Source organism: Myodes glareolus, chromosome X (assembly GCF_982192425.1).
Source record: "Myodes glareolus chromosome X, mMyoGla1.1, whole genome shotgun sequence".
NCBI classification, from domain to species: domain Eukaryota; kingdom Metazoa; phylum Chordata; class Mammalia; order Rodentia; family Cricetidae; genus Myodes; species Myodes glareolus.
This window is the reverse complement of record NC_142053.1, coordinates 202132-208131: the sequence shown is the minus strand read 5'-3', so window position 1 is coordinate 208131 and position 6000 is coordinate 202132. Positions and strand designations below refer to the sequence as shown.

General features: G+C 35.9%; 1 protein-coding gene across 5 annotated transcripts in view; it reads left to right on the top strand.

Moving 5' to 3' along the window:
* Positions 1-880: 880 nt before the first annotated feature.
* Vamp7 (vesicle associated membrane protein 7) overlaps positions 881-6000 on the top strand; it is a 28591-nt gene continuing 23471 nt past the window's right edge. For 2 of the 5 annotated variants that reach the window (XM_085684886.2, XM_048427608.3), the window contains exons 1-2: positions 913-1020; positions 1175-1220. The gene's annotated coding sequence lies outside the window, so the exon portion shown is untranslated. Of the gene's footprint in view, positions 1021-1174; positions 1221-6000 lie in introns of all 5 variants that reach the window. The other 3 variants (XM_048427609.3, XM_048427607.3, XM_048427610.3) reach the window with 2 other exon arrangements.

The window sequence follows — 6000 nt, the reverse complement described above, 5'->3', positions numbered from 1 at the left end:
CCAAAAGTAAATGAGCTGGCATAGAGGTGGGACTCAAACCTGGTGAATGTAGTATCTTTGAAAGAACAGATTTTAGAAAAAAAGGGTTTAAAGGAGAGAAGATTCAGAATATGTGTCTTGCAGAGTTGAATTATAGCATTGGCTGAAAAGTGCTTAACAACATTGTTGAAAACTTTGTATGAAATGAAGAGTTGGAGAATGATCACTCACTTAAGTCCGTGTGTGGTGAGGAGGTTGGAAGTGTGGGGTTGAAAATGGTGCTTTTGGGTCTCTAAATGATGGTAATAGAGTCAGGAAGCAGGGACCTTGTCGGGGTAGTGACAGAGGTGGTGGTGGTAATGAGTAAGAAGAGTTCATCAAAGGAGAAAAAGGATATAGCATAGTATATTCAAATCACAGGGAACTATCTGCTGCTGATTACTGTTGCTGCTGCTACTACTGCTGTTTTTTTTTCTGCCAAAGTATGGGGAAAATGATTGATGAAGAACACAAGGAAGCTACATCTTTTTTTCATAGCTAAAGCAAAAGGGGTGCCTGCCAGAGGAATTCTGTTTTGTCTATAGCAGGCGACATTAACTCCTGAGACTCAGTTGGGAGATGGCGGGGGAAGTTCAACTCCTCATTTATCCTGCTGATTATACTGGCAGATTACTTGTGTTGTCTTGCATCCTCTCGTTTTCTGGGATTATATAGTACAGCGTTAGATGTTGTTGTTTACCAGCTGTTGAGCCTACCTAAGGCAGATGTGACGACATCGTACATCGGAACTACCACTCCCAGAGTGCAGTATAAGTCCTGGGAAATGCGGAGGGTAGGAAACGTCTCAGATCCCGCCCTCTAGCTTGCTCCCATTGGAGGAGAGATCAGGTTCCCAGGAGGCCACGCGTAGGCGGGGCCCTTTACACGGAAGCTTGGGGCGTCAGGTCCTGTCCTTCTTTCGTTTCCGGCAGTGGGCGACACTGGGAGGACCTGCTCCCCTTGGCCAGAAGGCCGAGTTCCCGCTAGAGGGTACCCAGACAGGTAAAAGGAGTGGGACATTTTTGCGGGAGGTGAGGAGACACTTCGGAGAGAGAGCGGAGGGGTGGTGTAAACTAGAAGGTGCTAGGGTGGAGCAAAAGGCAGGGCAAGTGTGACTTGGAGTTTTCTGTTGTCTACAATTCTAATTGTTGAACAGGTCCAGTTTGGACAGAGTATGTTTTACACTGCTGAAGAGGTCTCAGGTTAGTGTCAGAACGCGTCATTTAAGTTATAATTACAGGGTGGAAAATATTAAGTCTCCCTCAATTCGCGTTCTGCAGACTTTTCTATAGCCAAAAAACTCTTTCCACTTTCTGCTTCATATTTTTCCTCTATTCATGCTTCGTTGTGAGTTCCTAGCCTCCCCCTAACCTCCCCCCCCTCCGTACACTCTTAGCGGTATTGACATTGCACTTTCTCATTTCCAGTAGGCAGTAGATTCCCCACTCAAAACTATTGTTTGAGCGTATTACTGTTATTTTTATTGATGGCCAATATCTACCAAATTGATCATGTACTTGACTCGTTGGTTACTATGACTCTGACTCTCATAACCAATGAATTATCAAGTGTTTTTCTTGGGATTTTATTAATCACACTATGACATGTATCTTCATTCTCTTTTGAAAATTCTTTTCCTTTGAATAGCTATGGCTTGAAGCGGTGTACTTAACATATATTTATTAAAGGGTGAATACATATTAAATACTCCTTTAAGTGCATGGGATGCGTTGGTAGTAAACAAGACATAGGAGATGATTGCTATAGGAACTTGCATGTTTGGGGAACAGGGATAAGTAGGAATAGTAAATCAATATGGTGGTATGTGTTGATAAATGTAAAACTTTAAAGGTAGTTGGTTTGACAGTATAAAATTCTATCCTGAGAAAGTGAGAGGGATTTAGTTAGACTTCAAAACATTTTTGAGAAACAATAGTTGTGATAGCAAAAGGAATAATCTTTATCTGTAACTTGACTTTTCATAAACATCCCTTCTTTTTAGTTGTCTAGCTTGACAGTGTTCTTTCTTTGCTATCTGTTGCAAGGTTATCCTACAAATTGTAATATGCAACAACTTGTAGTTTTTCTGACATTGACTTATTTCTTGCTATGTCTCACACTGAAGAGTTGGTGACTGGATTATTATCAATAAACTGTCTTACCTGAATTACAGAGAGAGTTTGGTAGTAAAAAAAATACTCTTCTTGCCTGTTTCTATAGAATATAAAGTTATCTATTATTTGGAATATTTTAAGTACACCCAGTGTTCACTTAACTGTTCAATAAATATTCTGTGCTAGGGATTGTGCTGAGAATTGGGTAGATAAGGTAAAACAAACACTTTGACCTCTCTTTTAAGGAGAAATGTTAACAGTATATGAGGAAAATGCTGCTACATAGATTTGTAACTAGTCATTCTTTATCTTCACTGAAGATTAGAATCAAATAATTATATAGTCTTATTTTTAACAGTTTAAACAATTGTGGTTATTCTTAGGTTATTCATTCTCTACATCTTATTGTATTTATTTATGTCTGTCTCCCTTTGTATTATGATTCCCTTTGTAGTATAGGAGTTCTTTTTACCTTGGTTTCATAACTCCATTATCTACTGCTTTGACTGTCACATCCAGGCTGGCCTTGAACTCAGTATATTGCTGAGACTTACCCTGAACTCTTGATAGTCCTGCCTCTACTTCCCAAGTGCTACAATCAGAGGTATGCACAACCACATCCAGCTATAACATACTTTTCTAAGTCCAAACTATAGTAGATTGCCTCATAGCTATAAGGACAGGTCTCTAAAATCACTGAGGAAAAAGATGAGGTAATTGGTTTTAGAAGAAGAAGTGGCAATTTGGAAGGATGTAAATTATATGGAAAATGGAGAATAGGATTGATTTGAGAACACAGAGTTCTGTTAATTGTGTCTTCCATAAAGCTATGTTGAAGTCCTGACTTTTGACACCTGTGCCTGGTACCTTACTGCATATAGAATTTTGTAAATAAAGATGCCATATTGGAGTATAGTAGACACTTGACTAATATGATTGGTCTCAAAAGGATAGAAGAAACACAGAAACAATGTTATCTGAAGACAAGAGAGCACTATGTGACTAGTGTGGCAAAGATTAAAGTGTTGCAACTGCAAGTCAAAGAAGAATGCTATCAAATTGCCAGAAACTAGGCGAAACTAAAGATTCTTCCCTACAGATTTTGTAGGGAGCATGGTCCTACCAATGTCTTGATTTTTGCCCTCTGGCCTTTTAAGCTTTGAGGTGATAAATTTTTGTCAGTGGTAATCTCCTGGTTTTTGATAATTTTTATGGCTGTCACAGAAAACTAATTTAGAATTTTTAGCAAGATCTAAGTAGAATTGAGATAATGGCTATTGGCCTAAGTGAGAAATGTTTAAGAGAATTGGAAGAAGCAGCACTGAGGAAAATCTGGTATTTCTATTATTTTGCCTCTCTATCTGGCTTATTTGATGCTTTTTCTTTATGAATGTTACTTTATACAGCATTTCATGGTTTGTTAAATAATCACATAGTGCTTATAATTAGTTGAGCTAGGTTTCCTTATTTCAAATACAGTGAGTGTTCTTTCTGCTATGTTGTTTCTGTTGTCTCAACACTCATCAATATGTTAACACATTCAGTTGCAAAAGAGTTATAATGTGGTCGGGCAAGATTTGACTGTATGTGACGTTTTTTAGTAATATATGACATCATTAAAAAAATTCTTATTAGTGACATCTGGAAAGAAAATAAGATTTTTGTTGCTATATATGCAATATCTAACAGTTTAAATTTTAATTTGGAACTACTTTTATTGTGGGAAAAATTTCTATTTTATGCTATTTATTGCACTACTTCTCTGTAGCTTATATTGATTATTCCCAATTTTACTCTCAAAAGTGTGCTCTTTATTCCAATACATATACACTTTATATAAACTTAAAAGATGTTTTACATTCCCTTTTCTTTTTAAACTATCTTTAGTTTCTTAAGTCATCCCCTTTATAACATAATTTCCAAATTTCTCACATGTAGTCTCTCCCTTCCGTACAGTCGAGATACCCAGAACTAAATTCAGTGTTCTCTGTGCAGTATAACTAACATAGCATGGAATAATAATAGGACTTAAAGAGAGCAAATTGCCTCATATCCTAATACAATTTAAGATTATTTAAGCATTTTAAAGTTACTTCATGCCCTTGGTTCATAATTAGTCTTTTTTATGTTGTTGCAAATCTTGATTTTTTTTCTTGAAGTTGCAGAGTGACCAAAGCTGCCACTTTCATCTCTCTGTCTGGATGCTATATGAATTTTTATCTCTGTATCTCTGTGCTTTCATTTGTTCAACTATATGTCTCTTTGACCCTAGGCAATAGCTTCCTTCCTTTTGAAATTGAAGTCAATATTTTCTAGTCCTCATTCTTTGTATGAGACAATACATCCAGCCACTAAAACTTGTTCCTTTTCATTTTTTCTTTCCCTTTTGACCTCTGTTACACATTTACCCCACTTGGTTCTCTTGAGGGTTTTTTTGTGGGTCTCTACTCTTTTATATTTCCTTTAATTGTTGGTTATGTCTTGGGTTTATCATTGACCCTATTCTTTTCTATCTTTTATGAATTATATTTTAAATGTCAAATTCACATGAACTCATCTTTGATAGAAGGGTATAGAATCAGTTCCTTAAGGAATTCACCATTTAGTGGTGAGTTAGGGGTTGAAAAAGTCATCAAGAAGAAAGCCAGAGAAGTCAAATACATAGGAAAGTTTCAAGAATGAGAATCAGTTAGCATGTTGGTAGTTCTTGAGAAATGAATTAAGGTGAATATAGAAAAATGATCATTATTTTATAGTATAGAAGGAGGCTGTTTGTGATTTTAGGAATCATTATATTTTGGATTTTTAAGGGCAAAAGCCAGAGTATAGTAAGTTGAGGAGTTAAAAGGATGTAGAGAAGCAAAAATAATATATAGCCAAAAGTCTGAGAAATAGAATGATAAATGCAGAGTGGTGATACATGGTCAAGGAAGGCTTTTAGATCAAGGGAGATAAAAGTATGAGATGTTGGTTTGGAAAGTGTAACTTCCTACATATTTGTTCAGAAGAGTCTGGAAAGAAGACTGCTAAAGACATAACTCTAGGGAACAAATTTATTTAGGCATTAGGAATGAAGATGAGATCGTACTAGAAATTCAGCTTAAAAGATAGATGAATGAATACCTTTTGCTCTGTGTACTGCCCTTCAGTGCTGAGATTCTAATCAGTGCTCAGAAGACTCCTTGACCCCAAGTAGTTCATAGTTTTCTTCTTTATGTACTGAAGTATGGCTATGTTAATTATTTTCTTTTAGGCCCATCTAGGCCAGATTATTTAACTACAGTTTTCAGAATCTAACCTCTGACTTAAAATTCAGATTTTAAGAGATTATGTCAAGTGATTCATTCTGCTACCCAACATGATTTATAGTCTCATTATAGTTTGAGAACCACTGATATACTTGGTGAAAATAGTCGTGTTAAATTATATTATTTTGAAGGGTTACTTTTTTAATTTTTATAGCTTAAACCATGAAACAGATAAATCTGGCCTAATGTAGGAAGAAAAATAAGCATATCCATATCCAAATGTCAGGAAAGTTATTTTCAACTCATGCCATATTGTTTTGGTGATAATCATTCTTCTTTTGTGGAAGGTTTGTGTTAATTTCATTTGGTTGCTTTTATGAATAATGCTTTTCTATTAGAGGTAATTCTCATATAGGCATAAATTATATAATGTACATATTATTGGCTCTATACAGCCATATGGGTTCTAGAATCACAGTGTCTGGGTTTAAGTCATCCTATCACTGTAGCTTTATAATCTTGAGAAAAATAATTATGGTGTCAGTACCTCAGTTTCCTTATCTATAATAGCATCATAACTGTATATAATCCCATTGAGTTATGCAAATTAAATGAGCTGA